Source organism: Thalassophryne amazonica, chromosome 6, assembly GCF_902500255.1.
Source record: "Thalassophryne amazonica chromosome 6, fThaAma1.1, whole genome shotgun sequence".
NCBI classification, from domain to species: Eukaryota; Metazoa; Chordata; class Actinopteri; order Batrachoidiformes; family Batrachoididae; genus Thalassophryne; species Thalassophryne amazonica.
Window position 1 is genome coordinate 1,082,768 of NC_047108.1, and position 21,684 is coordinate 1,104,451.

Below are 21,684 nucleotides of genomic sequence, written 5' to 3' on the forward strand. Positions count from 1 at the left end.
TCCTTTAGAGTGTGTGTTTCTATTATTAAAATGAATGTGCTCCCTTGTATTAACTTCTTCAGTTCTATGATCCCACTCCCACCTGCATTTCGTTACTGGGATAGATTACAAAAGGCAATCACTAAAATTATATGGAAGGCAAAACAAAAAGGTCAGCTGGGGGTTTATCGCTCCTGAACTTTAAAGTTTACCATTGGGCTTTCACCCTGTGACCTTTGGTGGAATGGTATAATGACTCAGTGGAAGTGGCGTGGCATTCATTGGAGGAATCACTGGCAGACCCATTAAAACTTAAAGAAATTCTATTTTCTAACGTTCCTCGGAATAAATGTGTGGCTCGGTTTGGTCCAATCTTATCTCATACTATTGCAGTGTGGCGTTGTGCTGAAAAAGTGTATGGGATCAAATCGAGCTATCAGAATCCATGTTCTCCCATCTTTAATAATGAAGGTATTCTGATCAATAAGTTCTCCATAAAACGGGCCCTGTGTAGGCAATGGTATGATAATGGTGTACGCTCCCTGGGTAAGTAAGTAAGTAAGTAAGTAAGCAAGCTTTATTTATAAAGCGCCTTTCACAGACCAGGATCACAAAGCGCTGCACATGGCATACAAAAATAATCTAAAAATAACATACGAAAACAATAAAATACAATATTAGGCTAAAAAACTAACTTAAAGAAATGCGTCTTTAGTTGCCTTCTAAAAGTATCTATACAGTCCAGAGAACAAAGGGCACAGGGAAGCTCATTCCAGAGGCTAGGCGCCACTGCTTTAAAAGATCTGTCCCCACGAGTTTTAAAACGGGTCCGAGGAACCATCAACAGGTTCTGATTGGACGACCTGAGGCTCCTGGAGGAAGCATAAGGCTGGATCAGGTCCCTGATGTACTCCGGTGCCTGTCCATGCAGAGCTCTAAAAGTCAATACCAGGATTTTGTAATGAATCCTGTAGGAGACAGGCAGCCAATGCAAAGTATTAAGGATAGGAGTAATATGGTCCCTCCTGCGGGTGTGGGTAAGCAGGCGCGCAGCAGAATTTTGCACAACCTGCAGGCGGGCCAACTCCTTATTCAGACAGGTGAAAAGACTGTTACAATAATCCAAACGTGATGGGACGAACGCATGAACAATCATCTCAAGCTCTTTTAAAGTCACCATCTTACGGAGCTTAGAGATGTTCCGAATTTGGAAAAAACAGTTCTTAACCAGATAATTTGTGTGCTGCTCCAGAGACATCCCTCCATCCAAAATGACACCCAGGTTACGCAGGCTGCTTTTAACAGTGCAGCTTAGGCTACCGAAATGCTGCTTAATTCCAGGTACAGCACTATCTGGTGCTACAATCAGAGTCTCAGTCTTATTGGAATTTAACTGCAGACTGTTCTCAGTGAGCCATCCCGTAATTTTGGCCAAACAATTTGTGAGAGAGCAGAGTTTCTGTGGCTCAGTTGTCTTAAAAGAGCATTACAGCTTCAGATCATCAGCATACAAATGATAGGACACATCACTGAACTGCTGGATCAACTTGTTGACAGGAAGGAGATACAACAAAAACAAAACAGGTCCCAAGACCGATCCCTGCGGTACACCCCACAGAAGATCTGCAGATTCCGACACTGCATTGCCCACCATCACACTAAAAGTTCTACCAGTCAGGTAAGAGGTAAACCACTCTAAAACACAACCTGACATTCCAACCAAATCCCGCAATCTGTTTATCAGAATGCCATGGTCAACGGTATCAAACGCCGAAGACAGATCAAGCAGAATCAGCACAGAACATTTGCCAGTGTCAGCTGCCATCATCATGTCACTAGACACCTTCAACAGGACTGTTTCAGTAGAATGAAACTCATGGTACCCAGATTGAAAAGTGTCATGGATGTCGTTAGCCTGCAAAAACGATCTCAACTGAACACAGACTACCTTTTCCAAGACTTTGGCCAAGAAAGGGGTTTTAGATATTGGCCTAAAGTTCTTGAGTTCTGTAGAATCCAATCCAGCTTTCTTTAACTGTGGTTCCACAATGGCATGTTTAAATTAACAGGGAAACACACCACTCGACAAAGACATATTAAACATTTTAGCAATGTAGGGCCCGATGGAGTCAAATACATTCACAAACAGTTTAAACGGAAGAACATCCAAAATACCAGAGGATGGCTTCATTTTATTCATGATGGTTGAGATGTCCTCTACAGTAATAGGCTCAAATGAGGCCCAGCACTGAGTGGGAGGTTCCCAGTGCTGGGGACCATGGCATGGAGGCAGGTTGTACTTTATAACTCTAACCTTATCAATAAAGAAATCCAGGAACTCCTCACAACTAGTTTTAGAGATAACAGGAGTGACAGCAGCAGGTGACACAAGAGAGCTGATTGTGTCAAAAAGCACTTTAGGATTTCTTTTATTGGAGGCAATCAGGTGATTAAAATAACTCGTCCTGGCCTCTATCATCTTATTTAAGGAAGATATTAAGTGTCTTAAATGTAGCCTGTGAACCTCCAGTTTTGTTAACTTCCATAAGCATTCAATCTGGCGACATGTTCTCCTTAGAGTCATAATCCCATCATTTATCCAAGGACAGAAACTTTCACGAGGAGCTTTACTAGCCTTAAGTGGTGCCACTTGATCCAAGATAGTGGCACAGTGGCTATTAAAGCTATTCATAATCTCATTTCAGTGAGATTACTAAAAAGTAAAGGGTTGAATTTATCACAGAAAAGCGTAGCTGTTGTCTCTGTGATAATTCTCCTTTCTGCCTTAGTAGAAACAGGTCGAGGCTCAGATGGCACCATCAAATCAAAGAAAACACAACAATGATCACTCAGAAGAACATCCTCCACACATACATTGGTAATTTCCAGGCCCAGTGCAAAAACCAGATCCAACGTGTGACCCTTGTTGTGAGTGGGACCTGACACATACTGTTTAAAATTAAAAGCCTCTGTCATAGATATAAGCTCTCTTGCTGAAGTGGAAGTATCAACATCAATCTGGAAATTAAAATCACCCAAAATTAAGACTTTTTCCAATCTAATTATAGACAATAAAAGGTCAGTAAAAGCCTTAAGAAAACTCCCAGTAGGGCCAGGAGGTCGATAGATCAAAATACTATAAAATTTATGTGAGGAACCAACTTCTATCATGAGCACCTCAAAAGAGGGGGCGTGGCTCGTATCCGACAGTCTGCATGTGTACCGGTCCCGGTGCACAGCAGCCAGTCCTCCTCCCGCGCGACAGGGGCGGGGCTTACCCACCGCTAAGCAACCCACAGGACAGAGCTCATTTAAATGGATGCATTCATTTTCCCTCTGCCACGTTTCTGTGAGGACAAGAAAGTCCAAGTTTTTTCCTGACAAAAAGCTCATTAATGGAGAACGCTTTATTTGAAATAGAGCACGCATTCAATAATCCAATCCGACTCAACAATGAGGCGGTAGTCGAATCCGCTGAGCACAGCGGGATAGGCTGCAGACATCTCCCACGGTCACGTGAGGCACCGCTGTACCGGCGAAACCCACGCTGCTCCTGAGATGTAAACACGGAAAGCAGGGGCGGACCCGGGACCCAAGCGACTCGTCCATCGGGGACCCAGTGATGACCAGGCTGAGTCCTGCAACACAGAGGAGTGGTGGGATGCGTGAACAGGGCCGCACCGCCAGCCGTATGGCCCTGCAAGAGTGGAACTGGGCAAAGCCACCTGTGGCTTCGGTATCCACGAGCCGCACGCCACACTCCTTGTCTGATCCGAACCTGGACACCCGCTCTGCAGCCTCTTCTCCTCTTTTTCGGACTACCTGGACGTCGCCACAACATCAGGTATTCCCGGGAGGAGGGGGAACACACAAACGGAGGTGGGAAAGTTTGCTTGTAGCTATCCCAGTCATGAAAGAGGCATTCCATTGTCTCTTTAATTTTAAAAAGAGTCGTGATCATAAATCTGTATTGCACTCACGCAATCGCTATATATGATCGCTATGCTGATATGACAGCACACACAATCAGGAAAATAACAGAAAAACGACATGGTAACAGGCAAGCAGCAGCCGGAACACACACAGGCGCCATCTTGTCTTGTTAACTGGTCAATTAGCTTTCAGCATCACTCTGAGACAAGACCTTTCTAATTTTAGAGATATTGCGCAAATGCAAAAAAGCAGTCCTACATATTTGCTTAATATGCGCATTGAAGGACATATCCTGATCAAAAATTACTCCAAGATTTCTCACAGTATTACTGGAGGTCAGGGTAATGCCATCCAGAGTAACGATCTGGTTAGACACCATGTTTCTAAGATTTGTGGACCAAGTACAATAACTTCAGTTTTATCTGAATTTAAAAGCAGGAAATTAGAGGTCATCCATGTCTTTATGTCTGAAAGACATTCCTGCAGTTTAACTAATTGGTGTGTGTCCTCTGGCTTCATGGATAGATAAAGTGGGTATCATCTGCATAACAATGCAAATTTAAGCAATGCTTTCTAATAATACTGCCTAAAGGAAGCATGTATAAAGCGAATAAAATTGGTCCTAGCACAGAACCTTGTGGAACTCCATAATTAACCTTAGTCTGTGAAGAAGATTCCCCATTTACATGAACAAATTGTAATCTATTAGATAAATATGATTCAAATCACTGCAGCGCAGTGCCTTTAATACCTATGGCATGCTCTAATCTCTGTAATAAAATTTTATGGTCAACAGTATCAAAAGCTGCACTAAGGTCTAACAGGACAAGCACAGAGATGAGTCCACTGTCTGAGGCCATAAGAAGATCATTTGTAACCTTCACTAATGCTGTTTCTGTACTATGATGAATTCTAAAACCTGACTGAAACTCTTCCAATAGACTATTCCTCTGCAGATGATCAGTCTGCTGGGTCAAGTGATGGCTTTTTAAGTAATGGTTTAATTACTGCCACCTTAAAAGCCTGTGGTACATAGCCAACTAATAAAGATAGATTGATCATATTTAAGATCGAAGCATTAATTAATGGTAGGGCTTCCTTGAGCAGCCTGGTAGGAATGGGGTCTAATAAAACATGTTGATGGTTTGGGGAAGTGACTAATGAAAGTAACTCAGACAGAACAATCGGAGAGAAAGAGTCTAACCAAATACCAGCATTACTGAAAGCAGTCGAACATAAAGATATGTCTTTGGGATGGTTATGAATAATTTTTTCTTAATAGTTAAAATTTTATTAGCAAAGAAAGTCATGAAGTCATTACTAGTTAAAGTTAAAGGAATACTTGGCTCAGTAGAGCTCTGACTCTTTGTCAGCTGGCTATAGTGCTGAAAGAAACCTGGGGTTGTTCTTATTTTCTTCAATTAGTGATGAATAATAAGATGTCCTAGCTTTATGGAGGGCTTTTTATAGAGCAACAGACTCTTTTTCCAGGCTAAGTGAAGATCTTCTAAATAGTGAGACGCCATTTCCTCTCCAACTTACGAGTTATCTGCTTTAAGCTGCGACTTTCTGAGTTATACACGGAGTCAGGCACTTCTGATTTAAGGCTCTCTTTTTCAGAGGAGCTACAGCATCCAAAGTTGTGCTCAATGAGGATGTAAAACTATTGACGAGATAATCTCTCTCACTCACAGAGTTTAGGTAGCTACTCTGCACGTGTTGGTATATGGCATTGAAGAACATAACAAAGAAGGAATCATATCCTTAAACCTAGTTACAGCGCTTTCAGAAAGACTTCTACTGTAATGAAACTATTCCCCACTGCTGGGTAGCCATTAAAGTAAATGTAAATGCTATTAAGAAATGATCAGAGAAAAAGGGGTTTTCAGGGAGTACTGTTAAGTCTTCAATTTCTATGCCATTTATCACAACAAGATCTAAAGTTGGCTAAGGTGGTGGGTGGGCTCATTTACATTTTGAGCAAAGCCAAACTGAGTCTAATAATAGATTAAATGCAGTGTTGAGGCTGTCATTATCAGCATCATGTGGATGTTAAAATCACCCACTATTATCTATCTGAGCTAAGCACTAAGTCAGACAAAAGGTCTGAAAAATCACAAAGAAACTCACAGTAAACCAGGTGGACGATAGATAATAACAAATAAAACTGGTTTTTGAGACTTCCATTTGGACAAGACTAAGGGTCAAGCTTTCAAATGAATTAAAGCTCTGTCTGGGTCTTTGATTAATTAATAAGCTGGAGTGGAAGATTGCTGCTTTCCTCCTCCTCGACCCATGCTTCGAGCATTTTGACAGTTTGTGTGACTCGTGTGACAGTTATGTTCCAGTCTCTTCTTAAGCTTTCTGGAGTAATCCCTCTTAGCCTTCTTAGGCTCTCTTCAGTTCCCTCTGCACCATCTTAAGTTTTCCACTATCACCTGTTTTAAAGGCCTCTTTTTCCTATTAAGGAGGTGCTGATGTCGGAGGTGATCCATTATTATTGGGGAAACTTAACAGTTCTCATAGGTAACAACATCCACACAGAAGTTAATATAGTTGTTGTACGTTCAGCCCCACCATCTATGCCGTGTATGCTGTTGTCATTGTGTAACTCCTGAATTACACTCCAATCCGTGAACTCAAAACAGCCCCTCAGTGCATCCTTGGTCTCCGGTGTCCACTTCCTTAATGACCAAGATGTTATTGGCTGTGTTAGTATGCAAGGTTTATATAAAGGCCTTAAGTAAACCATATTATGATCAGATTTACCAACTGGTGGAAGGGCTGACACACAATAGGCCTCTTTACATTAAAATAGCACAAATCCAGGGTTCTATTTCCCCTTGTTGTACAGTCCATTAATTGTGTGAAACCACAAAGTGGGGACTAATATTCACATGGTGAAATCACCAGATATAACCACAAAAGCATCACGATGTGCCATCTGTAGTCTCGCGACCTTCATGTATGACGTCACACATGTTTACATTCCTCCCAGTGCGGACCCGTGCGGACCCGTGACTACGGGGTCCGCATGGGAGGAATGTAAACAACAACGGCGAGTATGTTAGTGAACTCCCTCGGAACATAGCAGGGTCTTAAACAACCACCAACAACTCATGTTTTAGAACACAACGTATCCTTCACACATATGTGTCCGGGATGACACATCTGTTGTTCACAAAAATGCAAGACCCCCTCCTTTGCTCTTTCACCTCAATTCCCCATCTTGTCCACTCTTATCAAGGTAAAGCCGGGTAGCTCCATACAGGAGCCGATGGTACTCTTTAACATGTTTTTGTAAGGCATACAAGGCTGCAGTCCCGGTATTGTCTCATAAGTGCACTAATTCGTCACACTTGTTTTGCAAGGAGTTGACATTCCCCGTAATAATCGATGGTACACTGGGCTTGTATCTCCTTCTCCTAGCTTTTAGCCGAGCACGGCATGACGTCCGTGGAAAAGTCTTCCAATCTCTGCAGGAATTATATATTTAATCCAATGCTTAGATCATCTCAGCATAAGTAGATCGTCCTTCTGATAAACGATTTAGACATGACAACCACAATACAACAATATTATTGAAAATATCAGTGGTCTTCATGGGCACCAGGACACTGTGATTAGCATCAAGGCTTCTTAAGCAACTTGACAGGCCTTTCTGTCTGTGTTTTACATTATGGTCGGTGTGTATGTTAAAAAGATGAACATTGCCCAAAATATGAGCCTTTACTATTGTCCCCAATATACCAGTGAGGAAAATAAGTATTTGAACCCTGCAATTTTGCAAGTTCTCCCACTTAGAAATCATGGAGGGGTTGAAATTTTCATCTTAGGTGCATGTCCACTGTGAGAGACATAATTCCCCTCTCCCCCAAAAAATCCAGAAATCACAATGTATGATTTTTTAATAATTATCTGCACGTTACTGCTGCAAATAAGTATTTCAACACCTGCAATCAGCAGAAATTCTGGCCCTAAGACCTGTTAGTCCGTCTCTAAAAGTCACACTCCACTCCACTTATATTCCAAATTAGAAGCACCTATTTGAGGTCATAGCTGCATACAGACACTGTCCACCCCACACATCAGTAAGACTCCAACTACTAAAATGGCTAAGACCAAGAGCTATCCAAAGACACCAGAGACAAAATTGTAGACCTCCACAAGGCTGGAAAGGGCTACGGGGCAACTGCCAAGCAGCTTGGTGAAAAAGTTCAACTGTTGAAGCAATTATTAGAAAATGGAAGAAGCTAAACATGACTGTCAATCTCCTCGGACTGCGGATCATGCAGATCCCACCTCGTGGCGTACAATGATCCTAAGAAAGGTGAGGAATCAGCCCAGAACTGCATGGGAGGATGGTCAATGACCTGAAGAGAGCTGGCAAAACTGTTTCCACTGTGGGTAATAACTAAGACGTATGGGTTAAAATCATGCATGGCACGGAAGGTTCCCTGCTTAATCAGTACACGTCCAGGCCCATCTTAAGTTTGCCCATGACAATTGGATGATCCAGAGGAGTCATGGGAGAAATTTATGTGGTTAGATGAAACCAAAATAGAACTTTTGGTCTTAATTCCACTCGCCGTATTTGGAGGAAGAAGAGATGCTGAGTACCATCCCAAAAACACCATCTCTACTGTGAAGCATGGGGGTGGAAGCATGCTTTGGGGATGTTTTTCTGCCTATGGGACGGACGACTGCACTGTATTAAGGAGAGGATGACCGGGGCCATGTATTGCGAGATTTAGGGAAACAACTCCTTCCTTCAGTTAGAGCATTGAAGATGGGCCGTGGATGGGTCTTCCAACATGACAATGAACTGAAGCACACAGCCAGGATAACCAAGGAGGGGCTCCGTAAGAAGCATTTCAGGTTCTGGAGTGGCTAGCCAGTCTCCAGACCTAAACCCAATAGAAAATCTTTGGAGGGAGCTCAAACTCCGTGTTTCTCAATGACAGCCCAGTAACCTGGCTGATCTAGAGAAGATCTGTATGGAGGAATGGGCCAAAATCCCTGCTGCAGTGTGTGCAAACCTGGTGAAAAACTACAGGAACGTTGACCTCTGTAATTGCAAACAAAGGCTACTGTACCAAATATTAACATGATTTTCACAGGTGTTGAAATCATTTCCAGATTTTTTTAGATTATGTCTCTTACAGTGGACATGCACCTAAGATGAAAATTTCAGACCCTCCATGATTTCTAAGTGGGAGAACTTGCAAAACCAAGGTGTGTTCAAATATTATTTTCCTCACTGTACTGCCAGAACAAAAATCACAGCTTCATGTTTAGTAGTCTGACCATTAATCAATTGCTTCCTGGGTAATATCAGCAAATTCTTTACAAAATATATCTGATGCTAATTAGAATTACAATATTTCACACTCCTTTGTAAATTTTGCTGTAGGGGAAAAACTGTAACAATATAGTCTTTGAGAGTTTGTGAAACTGAAACTTTCAAGGGCCCTGTCACTTGACGATTTAGCCCAGCGTATGCTGACAGCCCCTTTTTCACTGAATGTTTCAGGTCGGTACTGCAGGTCTGATATGTGTCGTTTAACATTATTTGATTTGATTTGATTATATTTTGTCTTGGTGGATCATGGGATTTAGTTCCATCGCATGCAAAATGCTGAAGAGTCAAATAATGGCTGTGATCAACGCTGACGTGAATGAATGAGGCGCTGTGACTCTTTCAACTTTTAAACAAGTTAATTGTCTTTTTGTGGCACAAAACGCTAGCGTCTCTGGTTCAGGCTGAGAAACACACCTGGACCACAAAGGGACTTGCTTTAAAATGTTACGATTCTTTAGCCACGACAAGGAACTAAAGTATTTTCAGATGTTGTTTCCAAAATCAGGACTCTTTATGTGGATATGTTTTTATTAGACTGTGATTATGTATCCCACTGAAATGACCAGGTAGATGAAGACTTATATTTACTCCATGTGTGAATGGTTTTTAACATTTGAAACAGTCTGTTTGCATGAGGACTGCAGCTTTGAGCCAGTCAATGGAAGCATCAATGGATGTATTTAAGTTATGAGTAAATTACAAGAAACATCTGTCAACATCGCAGAACTTACCTACAATTATGTCCTGCGAACGTATGAGACATACTCTGACATACCTCAAACATATTGTGCATGCCCAAACTTTTTCGAGGTACTAGGTGTATTAGATTAGATTAGATATACTTTATTGATCTCACAATGGAGAAATTACGTTTACACTCCAGTACCTCAGACAGCAATTAGTCCACAATTATTACTTGTTACCGTAATAATGGCACACATCAGAATTAAAGGCAACACATACACATTTGACATGTTTATGTGCACTAAGTTTGAAGAAGTCCGTTATCCAAATTGAGGCAAGTGGTGAACACAGCAGCACAAATGAGATGCGCGCCCAGCTTGGGGGAGACGTGGGCTGCAGCAAAAACTGCACTGTCCCGCCGAAGGGGAAGGAATGACGTTGGCGGGCGCCGGAGAGGGGAGGGGGGGGGAAGGGAATGGAAATGCTTCAGTCCTGTGAAAAGCAGTTTATTGTCTTTGTGAGATGAGATAAGAAACAGCCAATGTTCCCCAGGCTGAAACTAATTCCTCTGGAGGAAACAGTAGGGCAATTTGACCTCCAGGCTTGATAAGCCTGCAATGTTAGTGTTAGCAGTGAATCACTTTTAACAGTTCCACTTGCACAACCAATCCCATTATGAATTAAGAATATTCCTAATTATGAATTTAGAATATTAACGGCCTCTGAAATCTTCAGCTTCATCTGCAGGGCACGCATCTGCCAAGATGTCATCCATTTCGTCTGAGTTCAAGAGTCATCGCAGTCTGACATGCACTGCCTTGCCAACCTCGTTAATCATGAGACAAGCGAGGGGCCGTGGTTCTTGATGCCGCCATCTTGCCAATTTTCCGTTAGATCAGGGCAGCACAATAAGCCAAAAAGTACCCAGCCCTGCTACCATGAGACCAAAAATGAATAAATCCTCGATGTCCTCAACGGAGAAAAGACACCAAGCATGCCACACGCCAGGTACTCCAGGAATCGAGGACATAGCCGCAGGATACGTTCCATCTGGGCAGGTAGGATCCCCCGGTCCTGACCTTCTTGTAGAAAAATGGTGTCAATAGCGTTCAGAGACCAGCTGATCAATTCCATGGTTAATCCAATCGTAGTCCAATAGATCCAGAATCCAATACAATTTGAGGAATGCACAGTCTGGTGAAGTAGGGACTGAAGGTCAAAGGCAGAGAACAGCGATAAGGGAGAGTGGAGGAGATGCGACCGCCCCTCGTCGGAGTCCCAAGCTGAAGATTATGATTGTAGCATCTTCAACCTGCTCTTAACTTATACAAAACTTACCCATAACTTATTATACGTATGCCAGCGTACTGAAGCTGATGCAGAAGATGTCTTGAATCCCTATTATCTGTTTCTTCTGCTCTGTAAAACTTTTGTAAAAACCTTGTAACTGTTAGAATGGCCTGAATGTTAGCAGTGGGCCAACCCTCTGAGTCTGGTCTGCTTGATGTTTCTTCCTCAAAATCACTTGAGGGAGTTTTTCCTTACCACTGTTGCCTGTGTGCTTGCTCTAGGGGTTGGTAAGGTTTAGACCTTACTTGTCTTAAGCGCCTCGAGACAGCTTCATTGTGATTTGGTGCTATATAAATGTAATAAATTGAACTGAAATTATACCAGCATTTTTAATACGGTCAGCATACACTGGCTCAATTGTCAAGGTGTGACACGGGTGTAAATAAGTTTTGTGATACAATAAATTACATACACATTAGAACATTGTTCTTTGTGTTACTCATAATGGCAAAAAGTGATCACAGAATGTTTCACCTATATGATGCAGCGCATGCTGCGTCTTGTTTATCAACCTTGACGGTTTATTCATATGGTCAGTCTTTGTCTTGAAAGTCAACCCATTCATTCACCATTGTTTCCGGAAGGCATTTCAGCTCACTTTTGTTAATTCCATTCATTGTGTCTCCTGGTTGCCTGGAGAAATGTATGTAATGTCAACCTGTGCAGACAGAGCAGCAGTCAGCCCTATGTGATGGGTTTTGTTTTATATGAGGAGTTATTATCAGAGTTCAGCAGTGAATTTATCTTCCTGTTTTCCGGGATATAAGTTGCACCTGTCAAAAAATGCCTTGAAGAGGAAAAAAACATATATAAGTTGTACCAGAATATAAGTGACACTTTTTTCTATAATCACCTTAATTTGGGATTTTGTGCACTATTGTAGTGTACTTTTATCATTAGCATGTATTCTTGTACAGTTAGAGTTGGTTGATTTTGTTTGTGTTTTCATTCTGGGAACCACTATATAATAATCTATATTATAATAGCTAAGTGGCCTCTGAGTGCGTGTGTATGGCTTCAATCACAGAGAAACTGGAGAGAGCTGATATTTGGCTTTTTGGTTTGCTTATGTACAACCCCTGGCAAAAATTATGGAATCACCGGCCTCGGAGGATATTCATTCAGTTGTTTAATTTTGTAGAAAAAAAGCAGATCACAGACATGACACAAAACTAAAGTCATTTCAAATGGCAACTTTCTGGCTTTAAGAAACACTATAAGAAATCAAGAAAAAAGATTGTGGCAGTCAGTAACGGTTACTTTTTAGACCAAGCAGAGGAAAAAAATATGGAATCACTCAATTCTGAGGAAAAAATTATGGAATCACCTTGTAAATTTTCATCCCCAAAACTAACACCTGCATCATATCAGATCTGCTCGTTAGTCTGCATCTAAAAAGGAGTGATCACACCTTGGAGAGCTGTTGCACCAAGTGGACTGACATGAATCATGCTCCAACACAAGAGATGTCAACTGAAACAAAGGAGAGGATTATCAAACTCTTAAAAGAGAGTAAATCATCACGCAATGTTGCAAAAGATGTTGGTTGTTCACAGTCAGCTGTGTCTAAACTCTGGACCAAATACAAACAACATGGGAAGGTTGTTAAAGGCAAACATACTGGTAGACCAAGGAAGACATCAAAGCGTCAAGACAGAAAACTTAAAGCAATATGTCTCAAAATTGAAAAATGTACACCAAAACAAATGAGGAACGAATGGGAGGAAACTGGAGTCAACGTCTGTGACCGAACTGTAAGAAACCGCCTAAAGGAAATGGGATTACATACAGAAAGCTAAACGAAAGGCATCATTAACACCTAAACAGAAAAAAACAAGGTTACAATGGGCTAAGGAAAAGCATTGTGGACTGTGGATGACTGGATGAAAGTCATATTCAGTGATGAATCTCGAATCTGCATTGGGCAAGGTGATGATGCTGGAACTTTTGTTTGGTGCCTTTCCAATGAGATTATAAAGATGACTGCCTGAAGAGAACATGTAAATTTCCACAGTCATTGATGATGTGGGGCTGCATGTCAGGTAAAGGCACTGGGGAGATGGCTGTCATTACATCATCAATAAATGCACAAGTTTATGTTGATATTTGGACAATTGAAAGGATGTTTGGGGATGATGAAATCATTTTTCAAGATGATAATGCATCTTGCCATAGAGCAAATACTGCAAAAACATTCCTTGCAAAAAGACACATAGGGTCAATGTCATGGCATAGGGTCAATGTCAATGAGCAGATCTGATTTGATGCAGGTGTTAATTTAGGGGATGAAAATTTACAGGGTGATTCCATAATTTTTCCTCAGAATTGAGTGATTCCATATTTTTTTCCTCTGCTTGGTCTAAAAAAGTAACCGTTACTGACTGCCACAATCTTTTTTCTTGATTTCTTATAGTGTTTCTTAAAGCCAGAAAGTTGCCATTTGAAATGACTTTAGTTTTGTGTCATGTCTGTGATCTGCTTTTTTTCTACAAAATTAAACAAACTGAATGAACATCCTCTGAAGCCGGTGATTCTATAATTTTTTGCAGGGGTTGTATTTTGGGTCAAGGATGAATGCTGTGAAACAGAAAGTTGATGGCACTAATGTTTTTGGAGAAATTAGCAATATTAGTTAACACAGTGAACAATGGATGTTGTGCTGCCAATGCACCATGGGAGTTTGTTTTTTTTTAAATGTTTTATTGTGGTTCATGTAGTTTAACAGTGTTGTAAGTGTTATTGATTTACTGCATTTTTGTAGTTCAATTGGTTTAGTAAGTTTAAGTGTTGTGTTGTTTAAGTGTTGTGTTGATGTTACCATGAGTGAATTGTGTCATGTTGCCGTTACCAGGAGTGACAAGTGTAGCACATTTGATGTCTTCTGCCACTGTCTTAGTGGATGTGTAAAAATCAAAGCACCTGTTTACAGCAGAATGCAGAAAAGACAAATAGCTTTGCCTGTGTGCGTGGATATAACTTTGATCACGGACAAACTGGGAGAGCTGACATTTACCATTAGTATGCATATGTATTTGTGGTCAAGGATGAATGCTGTGAAAACAAAAAGTTGATGGCACTAATGTTTTTGGAGAAATTGGCGAGTATAGCTAACACAGTGAACAATGGCTATTGTGCTGCAATACACATGGGAGTTGGGGGTTAGGGGTTTTAAATTTGTTATTGTGGTGTGTGATGTTACCACGAGTGAGTTGTGTCATGTTGCCATTACCATGATTGACAAGTGTAGTACGTTTGATGTCTTCGCCACTGTCTTTGTGGATGTGTAAAAATAAAGCACCTGCTTACAGCAGAATGCAGAAAAGACAAATAGCTCCTGCCTGTGTGTGTGTGTGCGGTGCAACCTTCGATCACAGACAATTGTGGACAGCTGATATTTGCCATTTGGTATGCTTATGTATTCTGATGTCAAGGATGAACACTCTTAAATGGAACATTGAAAGGGCTCAGGTTCAGGTTCAGGTTACTTTATTAATACCCGTAGATCGATTTGTGTTTGTCACAGAAAGCATCTAACTTAAAACATATAAGGACAACACTGACATACATACTTAAAGACCTGACTAATATTAATAGTATTAATATTATTAATAACTTTGATCACGGACAAACTGTGGAGAGCTGACATTTGCCATTTAGTATGCTTATGTATTTTGAGTCAAGGATGAACACTGCAAAAATGGAACATTGATAGGGCTCAGGTTCATGTAACTTTATAATACCTGTAGGTAGATTTGTGTTGGAATCACAGAAAGCATCTACAATAAAACATATAAGGACAACACTGACATACTTAAAGACCTGACTAATATTAATAATATTAATATTATTAATACCTTTGATCACGGACAACCTGGGGAGAGCTGACATTTGCCATTTAGTATGCTTATTTATTTTGGGGTGAAGGACAAATGCCACCAAAACGGAACATGATGGGATAAATATTTTTGGAGAAGCTACGGATATTACTTAACAACACTGAACAATGGATGCTGCTAACTAAATTCTGGACTCACACACCATTCAGTAGAGGGGCCAGTAACTCATCTTTTTATTATAAGCGCGAGTGCAGTGAGTGATTTTATTTCGTAAGTAAGTAAAGCATATAATATAAAATACATGGATGACACAAGAAAGTGACAACACTTATTTCCATTGTGGTCCAGTTAAAACTGAAATGACAAAATAGAAGTAAAAATTAAATAATAATAATAATAATAATAATAATAATAATAATAATAATAATAATAATAATAATAATAATAATAGTGTATATGTGAGAACAATAACCTAAATAATTTATAAATACATTAAGACAGTAAATTCACATCAAAATATTACATAATTAACAAAAAATAAAAGGGTTGAGTTTCTCTTTCAAAATTGTTGAGGTCTAATGCTGTAAAACATTCTGGAATTACATGCCATTCCAACTCATTATACAAGCTTTGCTTAATTTATTACAACCATTGAAAAATGTCAGCTACTTATTTTATAAACACTACCCAATGTAGAGTCCATGGATCCCCACGGGCTACACGCTAGTAATATCATATTTGTGCATAAAATGCTATTTGCACCACAATGTAGGGACAAAGAACAGACATATTACCAGTTTTCTTTCTCTGTTAGATAATGTGACAGAGGCACAAAGACTGAGGACAGTGAGTCCAATGTCCCCAGGCTCAGATTGTGCATCTTCTCCACCAATGACAATATACATAAATGGACTGAACCCAGGAGCAGAGGCCTGCACTGCTGCTTTGGTGAGCCACAGTGGTGTATGGCATGTTTTCTGTGGAGTAGAAAAAGATGAAGAAGAAGAGAGGAGTGGGAGTGTATATGGTCCTGAGCCTGGAGAGACAACGTGCACAGCTTCACAATAGCTCTAATCCCACCTACATCCTTGCACATGCATTTGGCCACTTTCATGCCACTGGGTCTTTGATAGAACACGTGGAGGTATCGGCGTCCACGGCTCTTCTCCACTCAGCTCTGGAGGGCATGTGGGTGGAGAGGCATGTCCGTGCTGATCTGTGCCTGTGTCTGTCTAAGGACGTGCACGTCTGAGAACATGTCTGCTGCCAGGACGCGGCAGGCATGAAGTGTAAGTGTGAATGCTGAGGGGATTTACAAGTGAAGGACAAATCACAAGGTTTGTTTAGAATAAAGACACAGTCATGACCTTGAGCTGAGATAAATCACAAAACTAAAGCAAGTGCTGGCACGGGTCTCGCCCCTGGCTTCCACACATGCTGTTTATGCAAAGGCCTTATTCTGAGAGCTAAAAAAAAGACAAGGTTTGCCTACTGCAGAGATTTGTGCGGCTTTCACTGAAGCGACCTAATGCTCGTCTCATCCCGCAGCCCAAACCCCAAAGCTGTGTTTACATCTTAGCAGTCACCAAGTCAGGACAAAGTGGGACTTTCCATTCAATTCTCTGAAATGTAGCCACATCAACAGCATCAGTTCAACTTACTCAACTTATTCTGTACAAAATGCCCATCCAGTCTACTTGTGTTTTGTGGGCTTGGAGAAGACGTATGATTGGGTACCCCGGGAGATAGTGCAGGAGTGCAGAAGATGTGGTCCTGTTGGCTTCATCTGCCTGTGACCTTAAGCACTCACTGCGTTGTTTCAAAGCTGAGTGTGAAGTGGCTGGGTTGAGGATCAGCACCTCTAATTCCGAGGCAATGGATCTCAGCAGGAAACTGATGGATTGCCTACACCGGGTAGGGAATGAGGTCTTTCCCCAAGTGAAGGAGTTAAAGTACCTCAGGGTCTTGTTCACAAGTGAGGGGACCATCGTGATTGGCCAGAGAATTGGCACAGCAGGGGCAGTATTGCATTCATTCTACCATACTGTTGTAACCAAAAGGGAGCTGAGCCAAAAGGTGAAGGTCTCGATCTACTGGTCATTCTTCATTCCTATTGTTACCTATGGTCATGAGGGTTGGATCATGATTGAAAGAACTAGATTGCGGGTACAACCCAGCCAAAATGGGTTTCCTCAGGAGGGTGGCTGGTGTCTCCCTTAGAGATAGGGTGAGAAGCTTGGCCATTCGTGAGGAGCTCGGAGTACAGCCCACTGCCCCTTTATGTTGGAAGGAGCCAGCTGAGGTGGTTCGGGCATGTGGTAAGGATGCTCCCTGGGCGTCTCCCTATGAAGGTGTTCCAGGCAGGTCCAGCTGGGAATGCCTCAGTATCGACCAGTTAGAGGTGGTTAATATGGCATGGGAAAGGGAAGTTTGGGGTCCCCTACTGGAGATGTTGCCCCTGCAACCCGATCCGGGAAAAGCAGTTGAACATGTATGTATGCACAGCACTCACAAAGTGGTCTTGTTCAGTGTTTTAAAATGCTGTATGATTCTGCTGTAACTCCTAATAGTGTTTAAGCAAAGAAGTTTTATTTTGTTTACTTATAAGTTTTAAGTTTAATTTCAAACCGTGGCTGATGACCTGACCAAACCCTTGACACAAGTGCCTTAAAGCAGGGACTCATGAGGGGTTATTTATAAAGGTGTATTGAAAACTATGTCATCTTTTAGAAATTGCTAGCATGACATAGCGCGATTGTAACAGCTAAGTTAACCTGACGAATGGCTAATTTGTCAGCATTTTATGACAAATGTCTGTCATAATATGGCTTGTTTAGCAGTTAATTGGCCTAATGGGTCATCTAAGATGTGTGTTCTATAATTCCATCTTACACCAGCCCAGTCTCATGGGGTTTTTTGTGATACTGTCATAATATTTATGACATTTTTGTGATATACTAATCACAAATTAAAATTAGTGTGATATCACTAATTTTAACCCTAGCTTTAATCGTAAACCCACTGCTCCCCACCCCTGCATGACACCACATTTGACAGTATCACAAAGTATTATCCCTTTCATTACAAACTTGGTGTGGAATCAAGTTGCTTACACACACAGAAAGCCGCTATGCCGACATTGCCGTGTTTGGCCTCTACTGGTGGTTGGCTCTCACTGTGGTATTGTATCACTTCCTGTTCCGGAGCACAGCGGTGTTTTGCTGTATCTGTTAGCTGTTTAATCTGCACAGTTAGATTGATCTAGTTAACTAGATAACGATTTGTTTCACAGTGTAATCTTCACGTGCCTTAACTAAAGCACTCCCTCTGCTGAATCACCTCTAAATTATTTACACATTATTCACTTTGTAAGTTTTTAGGAATCCGCTAGCTTAGTGCAGCTACTAGCTCTTAGCCGATTTAGCATGGCGGCTTCTCCTGTCTCTCCCGCACTTTTCTGCTCTGGGTGTGAAATGTTTAGTTATTCCTCGGCCTCCTTTAGCAGTAATGGTACTTGTAATAAGTGTAGCTTATTCGTAGCTTTGGAGGCCAGGCTGGGTGAATTGGAGACTCGGCTCCGCACCGTGGAAAATTCTACAGCTAGCCAGGCCCCTGTAGTCGGTGCGGACCAAGGTAGCTTAGCCACCGTTAGTTCCCTTCCAGCAGATCCCGAGCAGCCGGGAAAGCAGGCCGACTGGGTGACTGTGAGGAGGAAGCGTAGCCCTAAACAGAAGCCCCGTGTACACCACCAACCCGTTCACATTTCTAACCGTTTTTCCCCACTCGGCGACACACCCACCGAGGATCAAACTCTGGTTATTGGCGACTCTGTTTTGAGAAATGTGAAGTTAGCGACACCAGCAACCATAGTCAATTGTCTTCCGGGGGCCAGAGCAGGCGACATTGAAGGAAATTTGAAACTGCTGGCTAAGGCTAAGCGTAAATTTGGTAAGATTGTAATTCACGTCGGCAGTAATGACACCAAGTTACGCCAATCGGAGGTCACTAAAATTAACATTGAATCGGAGTGTAACTTTGCAAAAACAATGTCAGACTCTATAGTTTTCTCTGGGCCCCTCCCCAATCGGACCAGGAGTGACATGTTTAGCCGCATGTTCTCCTTGATTGCTGGCTGTCTGAGTGGTGTCCAAAAAATGAGGTGGGCTTCATAGATAATTGGCAAAGCTTCTGGGGAAAACCTGGTCTTGTTAGGAGAGACGGCATCCATCCCACTTTGGATGGAGCAGCTCTCATTTCTAGAAATCTGGCCAATTTTCTTAATCCTCCAAACCGTGACTATCCAGGGTTGGGACCAGGAAGCAGAGTTGTAGTCTTACACACCTCTCTGCAGCTTCTCTCCCCCTGACATTCCCTCATTACCCCATCCCCGTAGAGACGATGCCTGCTCCCAGACCACCAATAACCAGTAAAATCTATTTAAGCATAAAAATTCAAAAGAAAAAATAATATAGCACCTTCAACTGCACCACAGACTAAAACAGTTAAATGTGGTCCATTAAACATTAGGTCTCTCTCTTCTAAGTCCCTGTTAGTAAATGATATAATAATTGATCAACATATTGATTTATTCTGCCTTACAGAAACCTGGTTACAGCAGGATGAATATGTTAGTTTAAATGAGTCAACACCCCCCGAGTCACACTAACTGCCAGAATGCTCGTAGCACGGGCCGAGGCGGAGGATTAGCAGCAATCTTCCATTCCAGCTTATTAATTAATCAAAAACCCAGACAGAGCTTTAATTCATTTGAAAGCTTGACTCTTAGTCTTGTCCATCCAAATTGGAAGTCCCAAAAAAACAGTTTTATTTGTTATTATCTATCGTCCACCTGGTCGTTACTGTGAGTTTCTCTGTGAATTTTCAGACCTTTTGTCTGACTTAGTGCTTAGCTCAGATAAGATAATTATAGTGGGCGATTTTAACATCCACACAGATGCTGAGAATGACAGCCTCAACACTGCATTTATCTATTATTAGACTCAATTGGCTTTGCTCAAAATGTAAATGAGTCCACCCACCACGTTAATCATATCTTAGATCTTGTTCTGACTTATGGTATGGAAATTGAAGACTTAACAGTATTCCCTGAAAACTCCCTTCTGTCTGATCATTTCTTAATAACATTACATTACTCTGATGGACTACCCAGCAGTGGGGAATAAGTTTCATTACACTAGAAGTCTTTCAGAAAGCGCTGTAACTAGGTTTAAGGATATGATTCCTTCTTTATGTTCTCTAATGCCATATACCAACACAGTGCAGAGGAGCTACCTAAACTCTGTAAGTGAGATAGAGTATCTCGTCAATAGTTTTACATCCTCATTGAAGACAACTTTGGATGCTGTAGCTCCTCTGAAAAAGAGAGCTTTAAATCAGAAGTGCTTGACTCCGTGGTATAAATCACAAACTCGCAGCTTAAAGCAGATAACCCGTAAGCTGGAGAGGAAATGGCATCTCACTAATTTAGAAGATCTTCACTTAGCCTGGAAAAAGAGTCTGTTGCTCTATAAAAAGCCCTCCGTAAAGCTAGGACATCTTACTACTCATCACTAATTGAAGAAAATAAGAACAACCCCAGGTTTCTTTTCAGCACTGTAGCCAGGCTGACAAAGAGTCAGAGCTCTATTGAGCCGAGTATTCCTTTAACTTTAACTAGTAATGACTTCATGACTTTCTTTGCTAATAAAATTTTAACTATTAGAGAAAAAATTACTCATAACCATCCCAAAGACGTATCGTTATCTTTGGCTGCTTTCAGTGATGCCGGTATTTGGTTAGACTCTTTCTCTCCGATTGTTCTGTCTGAGTTACTTTCATTAGTCACTTCCACCAAACCATCAACATGTCTATTAGACCCCATTCCTACCAGGCTGCTCAAGAAAGCCCTACCATTAATTAATGCTTCGATCTTAATATGATCAATCTATCTTTATTAGTTGGCTATGTACCACAGGCTTTTAAGGTGGCAGTAATTAAACCATTACTTAAAAAGCCATTACTTGACCCAGCTATCTTAGCTAATTATAGGCCAATCTCCAACCTTCCTTTTCTCTCAAAAATTCTTGAAAGGGTAGTTGTAAAACAGCTAACTGATCATCTGCAGAGGAATGGTCTATTTGAAGAGTTTCAGTCAGGTTTTAGAATTCATCATAGTACAGAAACAGCATTAGTGAAGGTTACAAATGATCTTCTTATGGCCTCAGACAGTGGACTCATCTCTGTGCTTGTTCTGTTAGACCTCAGTGCTGCTTTTGATACTGTTGACCATAAAATTTTATTACAGAGATTAGAGCATGCCATAGGTATTAAAGGCACTGCGCTGCGGTGGTTTGAATAATATTTATCTAATAGATTATAATTTGTTCATGTAAATGGGGAATCTTCTTCACAGACTAAGGTTAATTATGGAGTTCCACAAGGTTCTGTGCTAGGACCAATTTTATTCACTTTATACATGTTTCCCTTAGGCAGTATTATTAGACGGCATTGCTTAAATTTTCATTGTTACGCAGATGATAC